The sequence below is a fragment of the Leopardus geoffroyi genome, chromosome B4 (genome assembly GCF_018350155.1).
Source record: "Leopardus geoffroyi isolate Oge1 chromosome B4, O.geoffroyi_Oge1_pat1.0, whole genome shotgun sequence".
NCBI classification, from domain to species: Eukaryota; Metazoa; Chordata; class Mammalia; order Carnivora; family Felidae; genus Leopardus; species Leopardus geoffroyi.
The window spans coordinates 12,312,501-12,339,107 of NC_059341.1; the positions used below are offsets into that span (position 1 = coordinate 12,312,501).

The 26,607-nt window shown below is 45.0% G+C and overlaps 1 long non-coding RNA gene and 1 pseudogene across 4 annotated transcripts in view; one reads left to right on the top strand and one right to left on the bottom strand.

Annotated features, from left to right (window-relative positions):
* The window catches only part of LOC123590938, an 83,561-nt gene that overhangs the window by 51,436 nt on the left and 5,518 nt on the right, over nucleotides 1–26,607 (top strand). For 3 of the 4 annotated variants that reach the window (XR_006709043.1, XR_006709040.1, XR_006709041.1), the window contains one exon: nucleotides 24,730–24,837. This is a non-coding gene — a long non-coding RNA (uncharacterized LOC123590938). Of the gene's footprint in view, nucleotides 1–19,268; nucleotides 19,438–24,729; nucleotides 24,838–26,607 lie in introns of those variants that run through there. The other variant, XR_006709042.1, reaches the window with a different exon arrangement.
* On the bottom strand, nucleotides 13,315–13,462 carry LOC123592366 (annotated as a pseudogene).

Here is a 26,607-nt window from a genome sequence, read left to right on the forward strand (position 1 = left end):
CGAACTCTGAGATCCTGACCTGAGCCAAGATTGGGATGGGATTCTGAGTGTGGGAATTCTGAGGTCTAAATGGAATCCACATTGTGGTTTCCACCTTCCCCTCTGCCAGCCGGCTCTAACGTCACTTGGTAAATTAGAACTTCTGACCACCTTGGTCCAACCCCTGCGTTTTCCCAGCTGCAGGCCTGGAATGTCCGTGGCTTTGGCATGGCTTCTGTCTGAGAAATGTCATTGATAACTTAATAGAGCAACCTAAAAATAGCACAGTGACCACTTTCCGTGAACACGAAGGAATTGCAAACCTACCCCCCTGGGTCTACTTGTCCTGGGATTGGGGCACTGCCCCCCCAACCCCCGGCCTTGTGGGCTGGCTCTGGGCCATCCTGACCTTTTCACACACAGCAGGACACCCTCCTGTCAGTATTTCCAGGGGATGTCTCTGGTCACAGAGCAGTTTTTTCAAAGGTGATGAAATGATTTGTCACTCGTAATTGTCCCCCTCCCTTCCTTTGCTGGTTGACTCTGCACTGGGCAGCCAGATTGGACTGTGCTGGAAGGCCAGGACCTAGCTGCCCATGAGCTATTAATTCAACCTTAAATTTTAAAAATTTCTTATGACATGATCTCCGTTGATAGGTAGTACAGTAGGTTAAAAAAAAATTTTTTTTTCGGTTCTGCTAGCAGACTGCCTGAATCCAAATCTGAACCCGGCAGGTTGGAAGCTGTGTGAGCTTAGGCCTGTTACTTAACTACTCTGGTCATAAGTTTTCTTGCTTGTAGAGTGGGGCTGGTAATATTGTACCTACTTTCTTTTTTTTTTTTTTTTTTTTTAACTGTTCTCTGTAGTTTTGACTCTGCTTCTGGTTTGTTGTTGTTCATTTGTTTTGTTTTTAGATTCCACAGATGAGTGAAATCAAATGGTATTTGGCTTTCTTTTAAAAAAAAATTTTTTTTTAATCTTTATTTGTTTTTGAGAGAGAGACAGAGTGTGAGCAGGGGAGGATCAGAGAGAAAGGGAGACACAGAATCCAAAGCAGGCTCCAGGCTCTGAGCTGTCAGCACAGAGCCCAACGCGGGGCTCGAACTCCCGGACCACAAAATCATGACCTGAGCTGAAGTCGGACACTCAACCAACTAAGGCAGCCAGGCGCCCCAGTATTTGACTTTATTTTGTTTTATTTTTTTAGAGAGAAAAATTATTATTTTTTAAAATATATTTTTTTAATTTAATTTTTTATTTTTTTAAATTTACATCCAAATTAGTTAGCTTATAGTGCAACAATGATTTCAGGAGTAGATTCCTTAGTGCCCCTTAACCATTTAGCCCAGCCCCCCTCCCACAACCCCTCCAGCAACCCTCAGTTTGTTCTCCATATTTATGAGTCTCCTCTGTTTGTCCCCCTCCCTGTTTTTATATTATTTTTGTTTCCCTTCCCTTATGCTCATCTGTTTTGTCTCTTAAAGTCCTCATATGAGTGAAGTCATATGATTTTTGTCTTTCTCTGACTGACTAATTTCACTTAGCATAATACCCTCCAGTTCCATCCACGTAGTTGCAAATGACAAGATTTCATTCTGATTGCCGAGTAATACTCCATTGTATGTATGTACCACATCTTCTTTATCCATTCATCTGTTGATGGACATTAGAGCTGTTTCCATACTTTGGCTATTGTTGGTAGTGCTGCTATAAACATTGGGGTGCATGTGTCCCTTCGAAACAGCACACCTGTATCCCGTGGATAAATGCCTAGTAGTGCAATTGCTGGGTCATAGGGTAGTTCTATTTTTAGTTTTTTGAGGAACCTCCATACTCTTTTCCAGAGTGGCTGCACCAGCTTGCATTCCCACCAGCAGTGCAAAAGAGCTCCTCTTCTCTGCATCCTCGCCGACCTCTGTTGTTGCCTGAGTTATTAATGTGAGCCATTCTGACAGGTGGAAGGTGGTATCTCATTGTGGTTTTGATTTGTATTTCCCTGATGATGAGTGATGTGGAGCATTTTTTCATGTGTCGGTTGGCCATCTGGATGTCGTCTTTGGAGAAGTGTCTATTCATGTCTTTTGCCCATTTCTTCACTGGATTATTTGTTTTTTGGGTGTTGAGTTTGATAAGTTCTTTATAGATTTTGGATACTAACCCTTTATCTGATATGTCCTTTGCAAATATCTTCTCCCATTCTGTCAGTTGCCTTTTTAGTTTTGCTGATTGTTTCCTTCGCTGGGCAGAAGCTTTTTGTTTTGATGAGGTCCCAATAGTTCATTTTTGCTTTTGTTTCCCTTGCCTCTGGAGACTTGTTGAGTCAGAAGTTGCTGAGGCCAAGATCAAAGAGGTTTTTGCCTGCTTTCTCCTCAAGGATTTTGATGGCTTCCTGTCTTACATTTAGGTCTTTCATGCATTTTGAGTTTATTTTTGTGTGTGGTGTAAGAAAGTGGTCCAGGGTCATTCTTCTGCATGTCGCTGTCCAGTTTTCCCAGCACCACTTGCTGTAGAGACTGTCTTTATTCCATTGGATATTCTTTCCTGCTTTGTCAAAGATTAGTTTGCCATATGTTTGTGGGTCCATTTCTGGGTTCTCTATTCTGTTCCATTGATCTGAGTGTCTGTTCTTGTGCCAGTACCATACTGTCTTGATGATTACAGCTTTGTAATACAGCTTGAAGTCCAGGATTGTGATGCCTCCTACTTTGGTTTTCTTTTTCAGGATTGCTCTGGCTATTCAGGCTCTTTTCTGGTTCCATACAAATTTTAGGATTGTTTGTTCTAGCTCTGTGAAGAATAGAATGTGAAGAATGCTTGTGTTACTTTGATAAGGATTGCATTGAATATGTAGATTGCTTTGGGTAGTATCGACATTTTAACAATATTTGTTCTTCCTATCCAGGAGCATGGAATACTCTTCCATTTTTTTGTGTGTCTTCTTCAGTTTCTTTCATCAGCTTTCTATAGTTTTCAGTGTATAGATTTTTCACCTCTTTGGTTAGATTTATTCCTAGGTATTTTATGTTTTTTTGTGCAACTGTAAATGGGATTGATTCCTTGATTTCTCTTTCTGTCGCTTCATTGTTGGTGTATAGGAATGCAACTGATATTTGTGCGTTGATTTTATATCTTTCAACTTTGCTGAATTCATGAATCAATTCTAGCAGTTTTTTGGTGGAATCTTTTGGGTTTTCCATATAGAATAATATCATGTCATCTGCAAAGAGTGAAAGTTTGACCTCCTCCTGGCCAATTTGGATACCTTTTATTTCTTTGTGTTGTCTGATTGCAGAGGCTAAGGCTTCCAATACTATGTTGAATAACAGTGGTGAGACTGGACATCCCTGTCTTGTTCCTGACCTTAGGGGGAAAGCTCTCAGTTTTTCCCCATTGAGGATGATATTAGCATTGGGCCGTTCATATATGGCTTTTATGATCTCAAGGTATGCTCCTTCTATCCCTACTTTCTTGACGGTTTTTATCAAGAAAGGGTGCTGTATTTTGTCAAATGCTTTCTCTGCATCTATTGAGAGGATCATATGGTTCTTGTCCTTTCTTTTATTGATATGATGAATCATGTTAATTGTTTTGCAGATATTGAACCAACCCTGCATCCCAGGTATAAATCCTGCTTGGTCATGGTGAATAATTTTTTTAATGTATTGTAGGATCTGGTTGGCTAATATCTTGTTGAGGATTTTTGCATCCATGTTCATCAGGGAAATTGGTCTATAGTTCTCCTTTTTAGTAGGGTCTCTGTCTGGTTTTGGAATCAAGGTAATGCTGGCTTCATAGAAAGAGTTTGGAAGTTTTCCTTCCATTTCTATATTTTGGAACAGCTTCAAGAGAATAGGTGTTAAGTCTTCCTTAAATGTTTGGTAGAATTCCCCTGGAAAGCTGTCTGGTCCTGGACTCTTGTTTTTTGGCAGATTTTTGATTACTAATTCGATTTCCTTACTGGTTATGGGTCTGTTCAAATTTTTATTTCTTCCTGTTTGAGTTTTGGTAGCGTATATGTTTCTAGGAATTTGTCCATTTCTTCCAGATTGCCCATTTTATTGGTGTATAATTGCTCATAATATTCTCTTATTATTGTTTTTATTTCTTCTGTGTTGGTTGTGATCTCTCCTCTTTCATTCTTGATTTTATTTATTTGGGTCCTTTCCTTTTTCTTTTTGATCAGACTGGTTAGTGGTTTATCAATTTTGTTAATTCTTTCAAAGGACCAGCTTCTGGTTTCATTGATCTGTTCTACTGGTTTTTTTGGTTTTGATAGCATTAATTTATGCTCTAATCTTTATTATTTCCTGTCTTCTGCTGATTTGGGGTTTTATTTGCTGTTCTTTTTCCAGCTCCTTAAGGCATAAGGTTAGGTTGTGTATCTGAGATCTTTCTTCCTTCTCTAGGAAAGTCTGGATTGCTATATACTTTCCTCTTATGACCGCTTTTGCTGCGTCCCAGAGGTGGCTTTCTTTATCTGACATATTTCACTTAGCATGACACCCTCCAGGTTCATTCTTGTTGTCACACATGGCAAGATTCTTTTCTGCAGCCGAGTAATATTCCATTGCGGTGATATACCGCATCTTCCTTATCCGTTTATCTATTGGTGGACACTTGGGTGGCTGCCAGATCTTGCCTGTTGTAGATTTGTAAATGATGCTGCAACAATTACATTCCCACCGACAGTGCCCTAGCATCCCCTTTTCTCCACATCCTTACCGGTACTTGTTATTTCTTGTCTTTTAAAAAAATATTTTTTATTTTTGAGAGAGAGAGAGTGCACGCGCGAGCAAGGGAATGGGAGGGGCAGAGAGAGAGGAAGACAGAGGATCCGAAGTGGGCTCTGTGATGACAGAGGAGGACCTGACGTGGGGCTCTAACTCACAAACCATGGGATGGTGACTGGAGCCAAAGCCAGACGCTTAACTGACTAAGCCACCCAGGTGCCCCTATTTCTTGTCTTTTTGACATTAGCCATTCTGACAGGTGTGAGGTGATATCTCAGTGTGGATTTGATTTGCATTTTCCTGATGATGAGGGATGTTGAGCATCTTTTCGTGCATCTGCTGGCCATCTGGATGTCTTCTTTGGAAAAATGTCTGTTCAGATCCACTCCCCCCGCCTTTGTTTATGTTTATTTATTATGAGAGACAGAGATTGCAAGAAGGGGAGGGGCAGAGAGAGAGGGAGAATCTTAAGCAGGCTCTGCGCTGTCGGCACAGAGCCGGACACGGAGCTCGAACCCACGAAACTGTGAGATCATGAGCTGAGCCGAAATCAAGAGTCAGGACGCTCAACCGACTGAGCCACCCAGGCACCCCTCCACTGCCCATTTTTTCATTGGTTGCTTTGTTTTGTTTTGTTTTGCTTTGGTGTTGAGTTGTGTAAGTTCTTTATATGTTTTGGATGTTAACTCCTTATCGGATATGTCATTCGCAAAGACCTTCGCCCATTCACCAGGTTGCCTTTGTGTTTCGTTGATGATGTCCTTTGCTGTGCAAAAGCTTTGTATTTCAGTGTAGTCCCAGAACTTTATTTTTTGCTTTTGTTTCCCTTGCCTGAGGAGACAGACCCATAAATATCTTGGTAAGGCCAATGTCCAAGAGATTACTGCACCTGCTTTAAAGATTGTTAAGAGGGTTATATGAGTTTTAAACAATGAAAAGACCTAGATTAGTGCTGGGTGTATAAGAAACACTCAATAAATAATAATAATCAAGTTCTTTTTTTATTGTGATGAACTATACATAACACGATTTACCATTTTATTTATTTATTTATTTATTTATTTATTTATTTTTTAAGAATTTTTTTTAACGTTTGTTTATTTTTGAGACAGAGAGAGACAGAGCATGAATGGGGGAGGGTCAGAGAGAGAGGGAGACACAGAATCCGAAACAGGCTCCAGGCTCTGAGCAGTCAGCACAGAGCCCGACGCAGGGCTCGAACTCACAGACCTCGAGATCGTGACCTGTGCTGAAGTCGGACGCTTAACCGACTGAGCCACCCAGGCGCCCCTACGATTTACCATTTTAAACATTTTTAAGTGTACGTTTCAATGACATTAAGTATAGTCACATTGTTACACAGCCATCACCACCACCATCACAGAAGTTTTGATCCTTCCCAAATGGAAACTCTGTCTCCATTAAATACTAGCTCCCCACCCTCTTCTTCTCCCAGCCTCTGGTAACTACCATCCTGTGAGTTTGACTACTCTTGTTTCTTCGTGTAAGTGGAATCATACAATGTTTGTCCTTTTGTGACTGGCTTTTTTCACTTAACATAATGTCTTCAAAGTTCAGTCGTGTTGTAGCAAGTGTCAGAGTTTTCCTTCCTTTTTAAGGCCAAGTAATATTCCCTTATATACACGCACACACACACGCACACACATGCACCACACTTTGTTTATGCATTCATCTATCAATGGACCCTTGGGTTGTGTCCACCTTTTGGCTATTGTGAATACTGCTGCTGTGAACACACGTGTACAAATGTCTGTTTGAGTTCCTGCTTTCACTTTTGGGTGTATACCCAGAAATGGAACCGCTGAATCATGTAGTAATTCTATGTGCAATTTTTCTGAGGAACCACCATACTGTTTTTCATACCGGCTGCAACATCATTCTCATGGTTTTATATACTACAGGCTGACAAATTCCGGCTTCATGTCTACAGCTTTATGTCTTTTCTGAGCTGTAGAGACATAATTGCCTACATGATCTTGTCAGTGAGATGTCTCACAGGCATCTTGAGATTAAACAAGCCCCAGACTAAACTTTTACCCCACCCCGTTTTGGTAAATGGCAGTAATGAAGCATGTAGTTACTCAAGCTGGAAACCTTCAAGCAGGGCCAGCTTCATAATTTGCCAGACCCGGTGCAAAATGAAGGCATGGAGCCCCAGCTTCCCCTGGGTCTGTCGCCCCATCCCCTGCTGCCTGGAAGGGCTGGCACCCTCTAGGCTGGGATGTGCTCAGTACCCGGATCCAGGGTGGCCGAGAGCCCTCCACCGAGGTCACTGCCAGCCCAATGTGGGGACTGGCATTGCACCAGTCATGCACCTGTGTCGCTGGCCCTGCCTTCGATGGATCCTTGATTCCTGTTTCCCTCACCTTCCACATTCACTTTGTCACCAGGACCCACAAGTCCCACCTCTAAAATAAGGCTCAGTTCGCTGCTTCTCTATCTCTACTGCCATGACCCACGTCCAACCTGCCACCTCCTCTCTCTACTGTCAAACCCCCCAGGTGGTTTCCTTTACTCACATTTGCTCCGTCCACCACATTCCACTTAAGAGCCAGAGTGGTTGTTTCCACAAACAAATAAGTCCACGTGAACTGCCCGGTTTCAGAACACCCGTGGGCTCCTTGCCACAGTTAGAACAAGATGGCAGCTCCTTGCCTTGGCGTGCAAGGGTGCGTGCTGACAGCCTCCCCCTGCTTCCCGAACTTCTTCACAGCCCTGCCCCCTCTTCTGTTGTTTCTCCAGGCACCATGTCCTGCTTTCTACATGAGGAAGGTGCCAAGCCTTTGATGGCCTCAGGGCAGGGTTTCTCAACCTCGGCACTATTGACATTTTGGGTAGTTCTTTGCCTAAGGGTTTGTCCTGTGCAAACTGTAGGATGTTAATTTGCATCCCTGGCTTCTAACCATCAGATGCGAGGAGGACTGCTCCCTGCCACCGCGTTGTGACTACCCAAAAGTCTAGATGTGGCCAAACGTTCCCTGGAGGGCAAACGTCATATTCTTGAGAACACTTCCCTTCAGCCTTGGCGCACTGGCTCTTCCTTCTGTCTAGATCATTGCCCCCACACGCCCCCAACGCTACACTACCTTCCTGCTTCTAGAGCTTTCTTGTCCTTCAGATATCAATTTAATGTCACCCTTTTTATACATTAAAAAAAAATGTTTCTTTTTGACAGAGAGAGAGGGAGGGAGGGAAGAAGGGGGAGGCAGAGGGGGAGGGGCAGAGAGAGAGGGAGACACAGAATCTGAAACAGGCTCCAGGCTCCGAGCTGTCAGCACAGAGCCCCACGCGGGGCTTGAACTGGTGAACCGTGAGTCCTGAGCTGAAGTCTGACGCTTAACCAGCTGGACCACCCAGGCGCCCCTATTGTCACCTTCTCAAGGAAGCCTCCCCTGACCAACCAATATGAAGTGATTTTATCTCTCTCTCTGTCTCTCTGTCTCTGTCTCTTTCTGGTTTAAGTTGTGTAAGCACTCAGCAGTCTCTAATAGCTCTTTTGGGCAGCAAGTCCCGTAGTTTTGTTGAGTGCTGTGTTCCTAACACCTAGTGGGTGCTCAGTACCTATTTGCTGAATGAATGAATGAATTCACTACACTTTGAATCCACTGTCTTACTTGTTAGGCAAGTACTTGTTAGGTCCTTTCCAAGTAGTTCTAGGTCTTCCTCTGCTTTCCTTTTTTGTTAACTTGAAGTAGCATCAACATACAGTGTTCTGTTAGTTTCAGGTGTGTAGTTTCAGCACTCTTAACCCCCTTCACCTATTTCGCCCACCCCTCCACCCACCTCCCCTCTGGCAGCCATCAGTTTGTCTTTAGTTTCCTTTGTTTATATATTTTTTTTATTAAATTCTGCATGTAAGTGAAATCATATGGTATTTGTCTTTCTCTGACTTATTTCACTTAGCCTTATACACTCTAGCTCCCTCCATGTTGTTGCAAATGGCAAGATCTCATTTCTTGTTTCTGGCTGAGTAATATTCCATCACAGACATACACCACACCTTTATCCATGCATCTATTCGTGGACACTCGGGCCGCTTCTGTATCTTGGCTGTTGTGATCGATCTGCTTTCCTTTTTACAGCCTCCACTTTCCCTTTCTCATCCCCATGTCTGCTTCCTGTTATCTTTTTCTCTCTCTTCATCGTACGACAGGTGATATTTCCCTCCATTACTTTGATTCAACATCTTTCACCACAGAAACACAAGCTAGAAAAATAGGACACAGATAAGGTTTTGGTGAAGTTATCCCTAAGGGGCAAGATCTGATGGTAAGGGCTTATTGGACTGTATATGACAGGAGGGTCTCCCAGGACACAGTGGCCCAGGAATTTACTGGAATTGGAAAGGACAGCCCTGGTAGGAACCTTGGTGGCCCTCTTGCTCTCTTTCTTGTCTTTCCTTCTCCTTCATGCTGAGTCTTGGCTTGATTCTTTTTTTTTTTTTTTAATGTTTATTTATTTTTGAGAGAGAGAGTGTGAGCAGGGGAGGGGCAGCAAGAGGGGGGTGGGATAGAGGATCTGAAATGGGCTCTGTGCTGACAGCAGAGAGCCCAATGTGGGCTTGAACTCATGAACCGTGAGATCATGACCTGAGCCAAAGTCGGTCGCTTAACAGACTGAACCACCCAAGTGCCCCAATTCTTTTTTTTTTTTTAATTAATTTATTTATTTTGAGAGAGAGTGTGAGCAGGGGAGGAGCAGAGAAAGAGGGAGAGAGAGAATCCCAAGCAAGCTCCTATCTGGCAGTGCAGCACCCACCTAGATGCAGGAACCTAAAGATCATGACCCGACCCAAAATCAAGGGTCAGATGCCTTTGCTGGTGGGAATGCAAACTGGTGCCGCCACTCTGGAAATCAGTATGGAGGTTCCTCAAAAAATTAAAAATAGAACTACCCAACGGCCCGGCCATTGCACTACAAGGTGTTTATCCAAGGCATGCAGGTGTGCTGTTTCGAAGGGACACATGCACCCCCATGTTTATAGCAGCACTATTGACAATAGCCAAAGTATGAAAAGAACCCAAATGTCTATCGACGGATGAATGGATAAAGAAGATGTGAGATATATATATACACAATGAAGTATTACTCGGCAATCAAAAAGGATGAAATCTTGCCATTTGCAACTATGTGGGTGGAACTAGAGCATGTTATGCTAAGTGAAATAAGTCAGCAGAGAGAGACAAATATATGACTTCACTCATATGTGGAATTTGAGATACAAAACAAATGAACAGAAGGGAAGGGAAGCAAATAAAAACAAGGGGGAGACAAAACATAAGAGACTCTTAGATATAGAGAACAAACTGAGGGTTGCTGGAGGGATTGTGGGAGGAGGATGGGCTAAATGGGGAAGAGGCATTAAGGAGGACACTTGTTGGGATGAGCACCGGGTGTTATATGTAGGGGATGAACCATTGGATTCTACTCCTGAGATCATTATTACACTATATGCTGACTAACTTGGATGTAAATTAAAAAAACCAAAACACAGATGCTTAACCAACTGAGCCTCCCAAGTGCTTGGCTTGATTCTTTATAGACCAATCCCCTAAGCCTCTGTTCATCTGGTGACAAATGTTACTGCCATCAGCATGTAATAGACTGTATTAGTCTGAACTAAAGCATCTTTATCCCAAACTCAAACCACTGGGGAGAAGATTCCTTGGCTCACCCTTGGCTCATTCCTTGGGGTGGGAGTTGTCCTTGCTGAGTGTCTACAGGTGGCCAGGTGCTCTCCAGGTGATGAGGATCCAGGAGACAACAAAACAGACAAATCCTATTGCCACAGAACTTACTTTTTTTTTTTTAATGTTTATTTATTTTTAAGAGAGAGAGAGAGACAGAGCATGAGCAGGCGAAGGGCAGAGAGAGGGGGAGACACAGAATCAGAAGCAGGCTCCAGGCTCTGAGCTGTCAGCACAGAGCCCAACGCAGGGCTCGAGCTCATGAACTGTGAGATCATGACCTGACCCGAAGTCGGATGCTTAACCACCTGAGCCACCCAGACGCCCCAGAACTTACATTTTTATATTCCTTACTTTATGTTTATTACTAGACACCTATCAAGAACCAGCCCCTCACCTTGTTCCCAGGATACAACAGTGAGCAAAATGCACAAACCTAATCACATATGGTGATAAATTCATTCATTCATTTAGTTAATTTTCTAGATTGCTATATGAATGTACCGTAAGGGGGCTTGAACTGGTTGGGGGGCTGGGGAATTTTTTTTAATGTGAATTAAGTTAACTTTATTTTTCAGAACAGTTTTAGATTTACAGAGAAATCGTGAAGATACTACAGACAGTTCTCAGCTGTTCCGCATCCAGTTTCCCCTTTTATTAACATCTTCCATGACTGTGGTACATTTGTCACATGTCATGAACCAATATTGATATATTGTTATTAACTAAAGTCCACGCTGTATTGACATTTCTTTAATTCGTACCTAATGCTCTTTTTCTCTCTCAGGATCCCATCCAGGATATCACATTATGTTCCTTTGTCATATCTCGCTTAGGCTCCTCTTGGTTGTAAAAGTTCCTTAGACTTTTCTTGTTTTTGATAACGTTGACAGTTTTGAGGAGTTCTAGCTAGTTCCATGGATGCATGGGGTTGGTTAGACCAGGGTTATGGTGTCTGGGAGGAAGACCACAGAGGTAAGGTGCCATATTCACCACATCGTATCAAGGGTATATACTGTCGACATGACTGATAATTGTTGATGTTGACCTTGATCACTTGGCCAACGTAGTTCTTGTCAGATTTCTCCAGCATTGGGGTACTTCTCTTCCCTCTTTCTCTTTCCATACTGGAGTCTTTGGAAGGAAGTCACTCTGTAGCCCACAGTTAAAAGGGAGGTTTATGCTTTACCTCCTTGACAGCATTGTTGGCTTTTTAAACATAGCTATAGTGAGGTATAATTTACACACCACAAATTCAGCTGTTTTAAGTGAATAGTTGGATGAATTTTGGTAAATTTATATAATCGTGCCTGAGGGGAATGGTCTTTGAGCTGACATCCAAAAGATGAGGAGAATTTAAGTAAACAAAGGAAGGGAAGGACTGTTCTGGGCGGAGGTAACTACATATACAAGTTTCTCAAGGAACTGTGGAACAGTCACAGAGCTTGGGTTAATCCTGAACCTCCTGGAAAAGGTAGAACATGTCACCATCCTTCGTTTAATATGCTTCATAAATATTTTCTTCAAACATCTAAAAGTCAACAGCACTTTATCGCCTAAATGTATAAACTTTAGTTCTTTGAAACATTTGTCTGTCTAGAAGAGCTCAGCCCCTGATGGTTTATCTAAGGTTTTACTATAACAATAAGTAAATATTAGGGTAGTAAAATGCAGACTGGTCCCCGAGGAGAAGAAAATGTCATAAAATTTCCTTCCCTTTCAGGTCTTGTTTAAACAAGAATGTAAAGTGCGTGTACTATTTCCTTTCCGATAAGCCCTTGATTTATTTCCCGTTGGAACAAACACACCACAACAAAGTGAGAATGAGGAGGTAATTCAGACGTTGAGGAAGAGAAGGGGACTATATTCAGAAATATGTCCCCACACAGACTTAGAATCTGAAGAAACCCAGTTAGCAAAAGCACAAAAAGCCTCTTTCTATGTGTGAAGTAGCTAAGAGGCTCTCTCAGAACTTCACGGGTCACTGAAAATTCCTGGCGTGGAGGAGCATGTTATTAGTCAGGATAGGCAGGGAGCGGTGCGGTAACAAGCAGACCACAGATCTTAGTGGTTTAATAGAATAGGTCGTTGTTTAATGGAGGTCAAATGGCTCTCCAATAATTGACTCAGGGATCTAGGCTTCATTTATCTTGCCATGGTGTCATCTTAAACATATGTCCTCCAAGTTTGCCATGGAAGAGGAAATGTGAGTGTGGTTGATGACCTAGGGAATACTATGATATGGAAATGGTATATATCACTTCTGCCCACATCCGTTCAGGCAGAACCCAGTTACATCACCCCACCCTAAGTGCCCGGGAGGCTGGGAAATGTAGTTCTCTCGTGTCTACAGGAAGGAGAAAATTAAGTGGGTTTTGAGAAATGTATAGTATTTGACACAAGCTCTTAAATTTTTAAGTTTATTTTTTTACTTATTTCGAGAGAGAGATAGAAAGCAAGCAGGGAAGGGGCAGAGAGAGAGAGAGGGAGACAGAATCCCAAGCAGGCTTGCGCTGACAGCGCAGAGCCCGATGCGGGGTTTGAACTCCCCAACCATGAGATCACGACCTGAGCCAAAGTCAAGAGTCGGAAGCTGAGCCACCCAGGTAACCTTAAACTTTTTTTTTATTTGATGCCTTTCAGATGCTAAAGTAATACATGCTTGTTATAGCAAGGGGTATATAAAAGTGGAACTAATTATCTCCCAGTGTCCTATCATCCTATTGGCTCTCACTTCTCTTTGTGTCCTGTCACACCTTTTTCCTTGTTCATATGACTGTATCCCACATGTATGTGTGATGCAGGAGACATGAACTCTGAGAGACACTTCTGAACCGGCTGGTTTCATGATAGTGCTTCTAAAGTTGCTAAGAAACACTTAATGAAATCTTCATCCAAGAGGTACCTCATACTGACAGAGTGAGAATCTGTCAGTATCTTCATCCAAGAGGTACCTCATACTGACAGAGATAGAATTGTGCTGGATTTTAAACTGATGACAACAGATACCACACTTGATCTTAGCCAAAAGGCCAAGAAGTGATTGCTGGATTTTAAAATTGAGTGCTTTTGTTTATGTTTGTCTTGGCTTTCTACAGTTCTTTGGCATTTACTCCTGCCTCTGGGAAGACTTTGCGGGCTCCCCTTGTCACTATTAGAGGCTCCACCTCTGAATGATGCTAGTTGCTGTGCCATCAGAAAGATCTGGGTTCAAATCCTGACTCTGTCTCCTACAATCTCTGGGACTTTGGACAAGTAATAATTAATTAAAATTAAATAATTAACTAAATAATTTAATAAATAATTAATAATAAATAATAATTATAATAATAATTAATAATAAATAATTAATTAAATAATTTAATAAATAATTAAAAAATTTTAATTTTTATTTATTTATTTTTTAATTTTAATTTGTGTGGGAGGAGGAGAGGGTGGGTGAGAGAGAGAGAGAGAGAGAGAGAGAGAGAATCTTAAGCAGGCTTCATGCTCAGCACAGAGCCCAACATGGGGCTCGATCCCATGACCGTGGGGTCATGACCTGAGCTGAAATCAAGAGCCAGATGCTCAACCGACTGAGCCACCTAGGTGCCCCGATAAAGTCTGCTCTTTAATCTTCCAGGTTACTGGGTATCTATGACATCTTAACATCCACAACTAGAGACCAGGGAAACTGGCGTTTAAAATGTGTACAATGTGACCAAGAACCTGGGAAAATCCTCTACAAAACAAAGTACCATAAGATGGGAAAGAAAGGAAGAGAAAATACAGGCTGGAAAATATTAGTGAGCCGAAGAGGATTTGTAGTATTCATTTAGGAAAGAAAGAAGATATATAGGGAAATGAAGATCAGATAACGTAGAAGTTATTAGAAACATGTTGAGACTGATCAGCCTGTTTTGCTAGCAATTTTCCTCTTCATTAGTTATGCATAGCTCCCATCAACAGGGGCAGAGTCCTGCTGTGGCAGACCTTTTTGTTAATGACCCAGTGGAACAAAAGGTTCCCTGGAACCTGGAGGTGTTCCCAGAGGAAGGGATTGGGTCCGCTCAGGGTTTTAAGGTTGTTTTGCTGTTTAATGTAACGGGGTCTAAAAGCATAGAAGCCCGATTAGGGACCATCATCAAATTTTGCCAACGTTGAGAAGGTCGTAGAAATATTGACAGCCACCAAAGTAAATGCGCAAAGATCTTGTTGAAGAATCACTCCATGGACAAAGGACAGGGACCCAAACACGAAAACTTGGGTATTGACACAAATATCCAAAAGAAAAAATGTGCAAAAGAAAAAAAATATCGAAGATTCACCAGTACGTATGGCCAGAAAAACCAGAAATCACTTTAGGTATTTCAAACAAAGAGGGATTTAACACAGAGAATTAAGTCTTAAAGCTGTTGGAAGGGCTGGGAGAGCAAAAAGGTGGAAGGTATTGTTACCCAGAGATCAGAAATGCTGGAAGTTGGGACCTATTCCATGGAGTTCAATTCTGGACGTTGAAAGATACTGATCACCTGCTTATTTAAGAAGAGCTCTGTAGCTTTCTGGTTTTTGCACCTTCCCTAAGTACGGCTTGGGGTAGGATCCCAAGCCTTAACTGTATGCAGTTCTCTGTAGGTGCTCAAGGCTATGGGAGTGATAATGTAGTAACAGCAGGCTATGAGACCTAGTCCATGGTGCCTGAAAACTTTGGCTTGCTAGTCGCCATTTACACGGATAGGCTGGTAAGAATTGCGCGCTTCGTTTTGCCTTTATGATTCAGGCCAGGAGTGTGTTTGCTCTGTATGACTGGCTGACATGTGTAACTTAAGGGATTGTACAGGCTTCCTTTCCCTCTTCGGTGCCTTTCAGAGGGAGAGTAGATCAGTGTTCCAGGTGCAGAGTCTAATGTACTTAACCAGTCTGACAGCTGGGTTGGTGACCATTTTCATGGACTGTTTGTGTCCCTGAGTTTTTGAGAGGAGCATGATGGTGACTTTGTGGAAAGGTATGGTGTGGGAGGCCTTTGGTGGTTCTAGGTAGTTTCCTCATAAGCATCTTTGTTGCAAACATTTTTGCTGTATAACTGACTATAAGTCAGTTTTTCTGTAAAAGACAAAAAAAAAAAACTGGTTTTATAGTTTGTTGGTTTCATCAACTGGTTTTATTTCTTCATTGATGCAGTACTCCCGTTTTTATGGTATATAAATCTTAGCCCTCATAAGGGTCTATACAGTGCTGTGAAGTTTTGAACCCACATTTCCCATAGAACTTTGGACCAGTTATCAGTGGACGTGTGACAATATGTAGAGAACAAACACCAGCGTAGAGGCTTTCACAATGCAATCCAAAGCTCAGGTACAAACATGCATTCTAGTATTTGGAAACCGATACTGCTCTTAATGAAGAAAGACATTTTAGCAAAAGAAGAAAACAGTGTGCCGACAAACTGGGAAACGAATCAACATACCAAAAAAAACCCCAAAAAAACAAAAAACCGAGAGAGAGAAGAAAGCAAGCAAGAAAAGAAGGAAGGAGAGAAAGAAAACGAAAAGAGAAAAAAGAAAAGAAAACAAAAAACCCCAAATATAATAGTTTGAAGGAAAGGCTTCGAAGGCAAGTGCTTAGGTACAGTCCACAAAATAAAATCCGTTATTTGCCCAGGACTGGCGTGAATCTACACACATGTTAAATGTGTTCAAATATTTTGTATTTTGCAATGAAGTCTTCTTAATTTTGTTACACAGGTTCATGTTTCATGAAGTTCTTTTGAACGAAAGACCCGTTCGATTTTCGGTGACTGTCTTTTACGGCACGTTTGCTTTACGGCCGAGCCGGCTGCGAAGATACTCGTCGCAAAGACGCCGGCGGAGGAACGCGCGGCCGCAAGCGGGCCTGAGGTTGACCCTTTCGGGGTCCTGGAGCATCGCGTCCTCTTTCTGCTCCCCCCCTGGGTCGTCCTGTCCTCTTTTGCGTCCTTGGGCCTGTCCTGCCAGCACTGTCCCTCCTGCCGTGGCGGCAAGAGCGGCTCTCGCATACACGCTTCTCCGCCCACAGCTCCACTGCCGTGTAGGCACGCGTTGTGAACCGAGAGCCCAAACAACCCAGCTGATCCGCCATTGGCGGTAGCTCTGTTGGCTGAGGTTGTGGCTCCCGGGAGCAGGTGCTAAGTGCCAGGTTTTTCTGCTCCGAAGCCCCTGCTTGCAGCTCCGGAGGAGGCTTATTGGGGCATTTTCACAGCCATATGTGTCTTTGGCCCTCACCCTTCACCTAAGATCGGAGATAATGTGTCAAAAAACAGATGTCACTGAATCCATTCTCAACGAGCTCTCCAGTCTCCCCAAAGTAGGATCTAGTTCCTAAGCCTGAGAAGTTGGTTTCAGACTCAGTGTGGTACCCAACTTGTTCTGGAATCTAACCCCAGAGCACACTGGGCTGTGTTTTGAGGTTGTTTTTATTTATTTTTTTGAGAGAGAGAGTGTGTGAGCTCGGGAGGAGCGGATAGAGGGAGACACAGAATCCCAAGCAGGGTCCAGGCTCTGAGCTGTCAGTACAGAGCCCGACATGGGGCTGGAATTCACGAACCGCGCGATGACCTGAACCATCCAGGTGCCCCTGTTCTAAACGAATTATTTAGTAGGGTTCTTCCCCCCACCCCCATCCTCTGCGATGCCCCATTTAGTTCTCTCCTTCCCACACTCTGCTGCTGCTAAACACTTAGTCAGCAGGGAGCGTCTCACTGCCGCCTTCCCCTAACCCCAGCCTGCCCAAGGAAGGCGGCATTCTGGCTAGCTTTTTAGCGAATAGGTTCAGGAAGCTTGCAGTCACCTCTCCTGAGTGTGATCGCTGGAAAAGCCAAGACCCAAGAGTCCTGTCAGCTGGTGAAAGGCACACAATTTGTCCCATGCAGAGGGATTTACAGTTTGCAATACATCTTACATCTTCACACACATTATTAATTTGATCCTTACATTTATTATTCTCCACAGGTGATGAAATTGAAACTCCGGGATTAGCGCACTTGTGCCTGGTCACGTAGATGAAAGCTGGGTGAGAAATCTCCATATCTTCAGACTTTGACTTCTAGACCCTTCTCCCTATACCAAACAAGGAACTAATCTATAAAGCTGCAATGAGTGTGGGTATTTACAGCAAATTTGCCCTTCCAAGACCAAAAAAGATGGATTTACCCTTCAGAACCTGGTGAGGAAGGAAAGGAAGAAGATGAGGTGGAAAAAGGAGAGGTTTAAATGAGCCTTGCTTTTCCTGGGCCTTCATTTCATTGGCTCCACTGCTCTGAGAATATTCGGGGAGAGCTGTCAAATAGGTGTGTTTGGGTCTTTGTTCTCTTCCTTGATCTAAGCATTTTGCATCTCTGCTGTAAAAGAGTCTTGTTTATTCTTTTTAAATGTTTATTTATTTTGAGCGAGAATGCTCCCATGAGTGCGAGCAGGGGAGGGGCAGAGAGAGAGGGAGCCCAATTTGGGGCTTTATCTCATGACCCTGAGATCTTGACCTGAGCCGAAATCAATAGTTGGACCCTTAACTATCTGAGCCACCCAGGCACCCCAAGAACCTTGTTTATTTCAATGCGTGATGTGTTCCTATCTCTCAGTCAAATTGGGAGACAGAACGGTCTAGTGGGAAAAAAGACAAAACAAAACTATGGGCTTTGGAGTAATAATAGTAGATGGCCTTTGCTGACTTCTGACTATGTAGTGAGGACAGTTGACGTGTACTAACTTGTAGTAATCCTATAAGTACTACCGATGTTTTATTGTACAGATGGCAAAATGAGGGTTTAGAGAGATCAGATAACTCGACTGAGGTCAGGGGTGCCTGGGTGGCTCGGTTGGGTCAGCACCTGACTCTTGATCTCAGCTCAGGTCTTGATCTCAGGGACATGAGTTTGAACCCATACCGGGCATGGAGCCTACTTTAAAAAAAAAAAAAAAAATGAACTTGCCCGAGGTCACACAGCTAGTAAGTAGGGGGAGTTAAAGAATAGAGCCCGGCAGTGGGACTCCCCCAGAGGGTCACAATATTGCTCAGTCTCTGAGCCGCAAGATCCTCATCTGTAAAATGGGGATAAATACGTATCATGCCAAGTGGTCAAATGAAAGAGAATATATAAAGAATCTGGCAGGTAATAGATACTTAGATATTCGCTGTCATTGTTACCATGTTTGAAGCCTGCCGAACGGTTCCTCTGATTGCAACTGGGGTGTGGACCCTGACAGCATGTAGAGAAATAAACATCTTGGCCTCTCGACAAACAAGCTCTGTGATAATTGGGGAAGTCGCTTAATATCCCTGAACACGTACCTCATTTGTAAAGTGGAGGAGATAATAATAATACTTCTCTATTAGGGTTGTTGTAAGGATCAGATGAGATCACGTGACCATGCCTGGCACACAGAACATGTTCAGTAAATGTTAACTCTTACTATTTATTAAGGGTACGTTTTTTGTAAAGGAAGGCTCTTGTGAATGGTAGTGCTGGGGTTGTGAAAGCAGGGTATGGCGGTGGAGGTCCCCCTCTATTGGAGGGGCTGTTTCAGAACGTTTTCCAAAGGCAGTTAGTGTCTTTTGATTTAAAAACAAATACTAGAAAAAGCAGGTCTGTTCAATATATGATGGAGAGAATAGTGGTTTGGCTCTAAAACCCCCAACAAAGGTACTAGAACATTGTGTAGTTTTATGCTCTAATCTCCCAAACCAGGTTCATCCCTCTGATGCTAAAACTTAGGTATTCTCTCAGAGGAGAAGGCAAGGGAGACTTGAAATGTATTGCTCTTCCCCTGCTGTGACACTCCTGACCCTACACTATATGTCAAGAACTGCAGACCAAACTCCAAAGTCTCCAGGATTCAGGCCTCATGTGGATCTGCCTGTGGGGCTGGTGGGGCTGGTTGGTGCTAGGCCTAGCACCAACCCTGAAGGGCAATTTTCAGCACAGCAGGGCCTCACATCCTCCTCCTGGACACTCCTCAGAGAATTTAGGGTGCTTGGAAACCCACACGGCGGCCCAGCACTGACGCGGGTAGGTGATGATGATATCGGGCTCTCTCTCCTCGAGGGAGAATGCGAAGAGAGACAGGTGGGCCGTGTCAATGTCCTGGGTATTACAAAGCAGCTCCTGCTTGCCTGTAGACATGTGGCCAGGAGACAGGACTAGGGTGAGGCACCTTGCTGGGGCCTTCAGGCCTTCAGAGGTTGGGGTAGCACCTGTCCTTACAGGGAAGCAGAGTTCGGGTTGGAGAAGGTAGTGCATGCCATCTGGCTGTGAGAGGACACACAGATACCCACGAGATGTTCCAGAAAGGATGAGAGGCCTTTGCGGTGGCTGGGTTATCCTACAGTGGCAGGCAGGGTCAGAGCCAGACAACTATTTATGACTTGAATGTGGAATGTCTTGTTTGGGGCCTGTCCTTTGCCAGGAGGCAGAGTCCCCACCCTCCTGGCGAGTGGCCACTCAGAGGCAGAAGAGCTTAAGGCCACCAGTGGGCAGGTGTTACAAGAGATGGCTTCAGGGCTCAGAAAGCTCACCTTGTGAGTGTCCATGTTTGGCTTGGCTCAAAAGAAGGGCGTTCTTTCTGCTCAGTAAACCCCAGATCAAGGGCTCGATATCTAAGGCATGTGTGGCAAAGGTGGCGAGCCATCTGTCTTTCATTAGGTTTCTTGGGGCAGAGCCACGCCTGGCTCACCTTTCTGTCGCCGCTCACGTATGCGGTTTGTAGCCTCGGACTGGATTGGACAACAAGGCCCGAGATCCTTCTTGGCCACATGGGTTGGTCTGTAACCTCCCACCTCCATCCCCTCTGTGCCCTGCTTGAGGACTCCAGTAAGCCCCACCTACCGGTCGCCAAGCACACTAGGGAGTGAAAGGAAGTCCCAGAGAGGTAAGGGAGACAGTTCGAAGCAAGGGAAGAACAGAAGAAGTGGGAGGGAGCGTGCTCAGTGAATGTCAGGTGAGGAAGTGTGGGTACTGACTGCTCCCCTAATTATCAGCCAAGGGACTCAGATTCCTGCTCCCTCTGCCCCCCGGCTACATATGTCTGCCCTGCAAACAGTACCAGCCGGTTAAAGTAACGCAACTGATGGGGAGAAAAACATCCCATAAACATTGTCACCTCCGGGGCTGACATTGCAAGGTCTCCTGAGCTTTGAACCTAGATCTTGTACTTAATCTTTAGAAGGCCAGGGAGAGCACGGGTAGCAGTGGGGAAGGGAGGGCTCTCGATTTTTACCAGCCGTGTTGAACACTGAGTGGATTCTGGACGCCGGGCAGTTTCAGTAAGTCTTCTGTGACCCAGATGTAGCACTCCTGGTCTCTAGAATGGGGCACGCCACCTAAACTGGACAGTCTCTGTCCTCGCAAGCAGGCCTGGCTTCACACAGAACCCCGTGCATGGAGGGGTCCTGCCCTTGATTAATGCTCTGTTGCTGCCTTGTTGAATTTCTTAATTTTTCTCATTTAATCAGTTTTGTTCTAAGATTTAACTTTTACGTTATCTCTACACCCAACTTGGGGCTTGAACTTAACCAGCCCAAGATCAAGACTCGCATGTTCCTCCAACTGAGCCAGCCGGGTGCCCCAATAAATTTTCTCTTGTAAAATGTATATAACATAGCATTATGCCATAATTAAAAATGAAACGTACCATAAAATCTGCCATTTAAAAAAATTCCAGTAGAGTTAACATACAGTGTTATGTTAGTTTCAGGTGTGCAATATAGTGATTCAACAATTCCATACACCACCCGGTGCTCCTCGTGGAAAGTGTACTCTTAATCCCCTTCATCTGTTTCACCCATCCCCCCCCCCCACACACACACACGTATCTCCACTGGTAACCACCAGTCTGTTCTCTATATTTAATAGGCGCGCTATTTGTTTGTGTCGTTTTTTCTTTGTGTCTTTTTTTTTTATATGTTTATTTATTTTGAGAGGGAGTGCAAGCAGGGGAGGAGCAGAGAGAGAGAGAATCCCACACTGTGCAGAGCCTGATGCGGGGCTCGATCTCACAACTATGAGACCATGACCTGAGTTGAAATCAAGAGTCCACGCTTAACTGACTGAGCCACGCAGGCGCCCCCATTTGTTTTGTTGCTTAAATTCCACATATGAGTGAAATCATATGGTATTTGTCTTTCTCTGACTGACTTATTTAACTTAGCATCATACCCTCTTCCTTTTTTTTTTTTTAATGTTTATTTTTAAGAGAGAGAGAGCGTGAGCAGGGGAGGGGCAGAGAGAGAGAGGGAGGCACAGAATCTGAACCAGGCTCCAGGCTCCGAGCTATCAGCACAGAGTCCAACGCGGGGCTTGAACCCATGACCTGTGATATCATAACCTGATCTGAAGTCGGACACCTAAGTCACTGAGTCACCCAGGTGCCTCAGCATCATACTTTCTAGATCCATCCATGTTGCAAATGTCAGGATTTTGTTCTTTTTCATGGCTGAGTAATATTCCTGTGTGTGTGTGTGTGTGTGTGTGTGTGTGTGTGTGCGCGCGCGCGCACACACACATTGGCTATTTTAAAGTGTGCAATCCAGTGGCATTAATTACATTCACAATATTGTGCAACTACCCCCACTATCTATTTCCAAAAGTTTTTCTTCACCCCAGATAAACTCTAAAACCATTAAGTAATTCCCCTCTCCCTTCATTCCCCTCTCCCTTCAGCCCCTGATTACCTCTCATGTGATTTCTGTCTCTGTGAATTTGCCTGTTCTGGATATTTCATGTAAGTGGAATCATACAATACTTGTTCTTTTGTGTCAGGTTATTTCTCTTAATATAATGTTTTAAGGGTTCATCCATGTTGTAGTCTGTGTCAAAACTTTACTCCTTTTTAAAAAAAAATTATTTATTTTTGAGAGAGGGAGAGGGGCTAGAGGGGGGGAAAGGCGGGGGGTGGGGGGTGGGAATCTCAAGCAGACTCCATGCTGTCCGCACAGAGCCTGACTCAGTTCTCAAACTCTCAAACTGTGAGATCCCGATCTGAGCCGAAATCCAGAGTTGCACACTTAACTGACTGGCACCCCGAACTTTATTCCTATTTATGGATGAGTCATATTCCATTGTATGTATGCGCACCACGTTTTGTTGATCCGTTCCTCTCTTGATGGACACTTGGCTTGTTTCCACCTTTCGGCTTTTGCGAATGATGCTGCCTTGAGCGTGGGTGTGCAGATGCGTGTTCGAGTCCCCATTTTCAGTTCTTTGGGTAGTATTGCTGGGTCGTGTGGGAATTCTACGTTTAGCTTTGTGAGGAGCTGTCAAACTCTTTGACATTCGTCGTTTTTGAACAAGGGGCCCTGCATTTGCGTTTCGCACTGGGCTTTTCCAGTCCTGTAGCTGGTCCTCTCTCAGGGCTATTTCAGGGGATATCAAGGTCGAAGACACACGCGAATTACCTCTCCCTTGGGTGGGTCAGCCCTCTATAGCCAGAAATTAGCCACCACACCTATCTCAGAGCCTCTGAACAAACAGGGCTTACTTGTCTGTTTATGTCATACTATGGAAGGAGAATGGTTTATCTACGTCTTCAGCTTGAGGACTGAGACCAGCTCCCACATAGTTTACTTACATCTACATCAACGTGGCTACGACATAGACTACTGTGCAGTCTTCACTAAAGACGTGATTCCACTGTCTTCGCCAATATCATTGTACTGTTCTGGAAACGCTCGCCCAGGAAGATAAAAGTTGCAACCAACTATTGCTTGAGGAACTTCCCCAAACCCCGCTTAAACCGGCTTCGCTTCGAAAGATAGCAGTGAATGACTGTGAACACACCTTGCCGTGCCCACGATCCTGAACTTTTCTGTCGTGAGCCTTATTCAATCCTAATCCACTGGACACTGAAACGCTCACCTTAAATGGGGAATATCCTGACTTCACCTGCCCCACTCGAAGACACCGTCACGACTGCCAAGAAGTGACCTCTCCTATTGCCAATTCTTCTATTGAATATGGGAGCCCATATTCAATAAACTACACTTTTACCTTCCACACTATGCATTTGCTCCAATCCCATTTTTGGAAATTTCAGCCAGCATCCATTCTTCCACTGATGGGTTGAGTGCCTGCTATGTGCTAGGCACCCGTAGACACTAGTTCCGTGACGACTGGGACAGACTCGGCTTTCATTTTTATAGAGCTCACCCCTCCTTGATCCTTAAGTCCCATTCCTGCAGCTAGGGAAAGTGGAGACAAAGGGCCACTTCAACTTGAATTTATTTGAAAATGGAGCTTCTCCAGCAAACAAGCTAGATCTCTGCTTTTTAAATCGGGATGTCTTGACATTGTCGGGGAGGAAAAACTTTGCTTCTACCCTCTTAGGTTCAGTGCCTGGAGGCCTGCAAATTTGGCCAACAAAAAACAGACAAACAGGAGAAAAGGAATACAAATTGTATTAATATCTTACTTGGACAGGAGCTCACAGAAAAAGAAGTGAAACTCGGGTCATTAGACTTGACTTGGGGGCTTGTATACCATCTCTTTCAAAGGAAAGGAGGTTTGTGCTTTAAGGCACCACACACTATGAAATGACTAGGCTACGTATGGGAAGATGAAGGTTTTTTTTAGTAAGGTCTGTTTACACAGACTCATCTCAGTGAGGACTGTCTTGGTGGCAAGAGTCGCTTTCTTCCTAGTGTGGGAGATGGAGACACTTTCACAAAGGGAAGTTGATGTCCTGCTTTTAGGCGGAAAAGAGGAGGGAAGAGAATTCTTCCTGCATTTTGTTGAGTCTCAGATGCCTTCAGCTTAAAATAATCCTTCTGCCAAGGTAGTATGTTTTGGGCTAACATATCCTGATCCCCTTAAACCTTATCTTTACAAGGCCAGGCAGCAAGATGTTCTTAGAATGAGTTTGTTACTCGTAATGATTACTTGTCACTGCTGGGTTCCCTTACCTCTGAGGTACTTCTTGTGTCTGCTGCCACTCCATGCCACTATTGCAGGGACAGAGCCGAGGGCTTGCGAGCCATGAAGTGGCCCGAGCCTCCTCAACACGGCCTCTTTCAAGCCAAGCCTAGCGTCCAGTTGGTGAAATGACCCACAGGAGGCACAGGAGAGCCCCCAGGGGGATATTTCCAGGCTATGCGATCAGCCTGGTCAGTAAGGGGCCCTACCAAAGGCTTCGCCAAGAGCTATGACCTGCCAAACCAGTTTGTAAACCAGCCCCAGCCACTTTGGGGTGACGGTTGCACGTCGTCGGGATGAATGCAAGTCTGGATGCTCAAACAATTCTCTCAATGTTTGGTTTTCTTTTAACTTAAGAAGGGCTTTCACTTTTCTTCCCATTTATCTATTTTTCAGCTGGTTCTTAGATACGCTCCAGCCCGGCCTGTTTATCTCGTGAGCTTCAGAAGGCAAGCCGCCCCCGCCCGCCATGGCTCCTTCCCCGTGTGATTACATCTTTCCTTGGTAATGGGGTTTTGACTGGCCTTTTGTATAATGCTCAGCCACAATGGGACAAGAATATTCTCCCCTTATTTTTATCAGGCGCTTTTATTTCCTGAGCTGTTTTTGTAAGTGTGCTTGTTTCTGGTTTTGCTCCTCGTCTGGAAAGGGGCCCGGGATTCTGGGATAAGATTAGATGCCCTGGTGTGTCAACTGGTCTTTAAAAGAAAGAAGCGAAAGTTGATCACATGCTGAAGCTCAGGGCCAATGCAGAGCTACCTCCCAAGAGACCAATCAATTTCAATTAAGGAGATTAAAAGCCCCGAGCACAGAGAGGCCCGGTCACGGGTTTCTGAATGCCCTGCTCTTCCCGCAGCCTAAAAGCAGCCAGTGGACCCCAGAAGCACTGGGTATTGTCCTCCGGGCCAGTGTCAAGACAGCAGTGAGGGAGCGAATGCGAAAGAAGTGGCCAGCTGAAGGGGCTCGGTGATTCTTCACGGGACCCTGCTGGCATCTGGGGCAGGGCTGACCTCCAGCGTCCTTGACCCCGCCAAGCATCCAGACCCAAATTACTGGCCTAACCCAACCCAGTCCAAACTAACAGCCCCCACAGTTCCCAGGGGCAGAACCACCCCAGGCGCCCAGCAGCCGCGTCCGATGCGCTTTCCGCGTGGAGAGTTGGTCCTCGTGGTCTGTCCACTCCCTTTCTGCTGGGCCATTGCAGAGGCTCTGAGTCTGCTCCCCCCCGCCCCCCCCGACGAGATTCCAGGTTCCCTAACTGCTCGGGCATCCTCGAGCCCACACCACTGCAGGGGAAGGGCACAGGCCAGAGCAGGGGTGCCTAGTGGAGGAGAGGGGCTTTAGCGTGGCACGGGGGCACGGCTGAGCCCACCTCTGCCTTTTACCGGCTCTGCACCGCCCCGGAGTCAGCACGTGACCAAGTTTCTTTTCAAGACCAGTTGCCACACCAGGGCACCCACTTTGCCTCCAGGTACCTAAATGAGCCTCACTTTTCATGTTTATGAAAAAGGAGCTATAGGGGCGCCTGGGTGGCTCAGTCGGTTGCTCGTCCAACTCTGGGTTTCAGCTCAGGTCGTGATTCCAGGGTCGGGGGATTGAGCCCTGGGTCGGGCTCCTGTACTGAGCGTGGAGTCTGCTTGGGATTCTCCCTCTCTCTCTGTTTCTCTCTCCCCATCCCTCTGTCCCTCTCTCCCTCTTTCTCTGTCAAATTAAAAAAAAAAAAAAATGGAACTACCACCTGCCTCTCAGGGTTTGCCGGGCTCACAGGAGGTAATGTGTGCACATCAAGCCCTGACATCCCCAGCCACTGTCCGCGGGCAGGCTTTCTGCTTACAGCGGCACCGGGCAGGTAGGGGAGGTGGGGGTAAAAATCACAGCACCCCAGATCTGGTGACTTTTGTTCAGAAGCCAGTGAATCTGTTAGGATCGGATGAACATGCTCTGTCCACTGTGAATGCTGTGGAAATATCGAGGCTTTGTCACGGGATCGGGGGCGAGTGGCAGGAGAACGGGGTGGGGGGGGAGGCCTGAGGCAGGGGAGTGTGCAGGGATGCAGGGGAGGGGACCGAGGCAGCAGGAGCCAGCACAGGGCAGGAAGGAAGAAGGGTGGGAGGAGCAGGAGGCTGACACAGTTACTTGCTGGGCAGGAAGGAGAAGTGGTCGGGGTGTCAGCTGTGTGCACCGAGCCGCTACAGAGACCCTGTTGAGAGAACTGCAGGGGCCCGAAGCCACTGCTCCCCTGGCTTTCTCTCTGCGGCTTATCTTCTGGCTGCT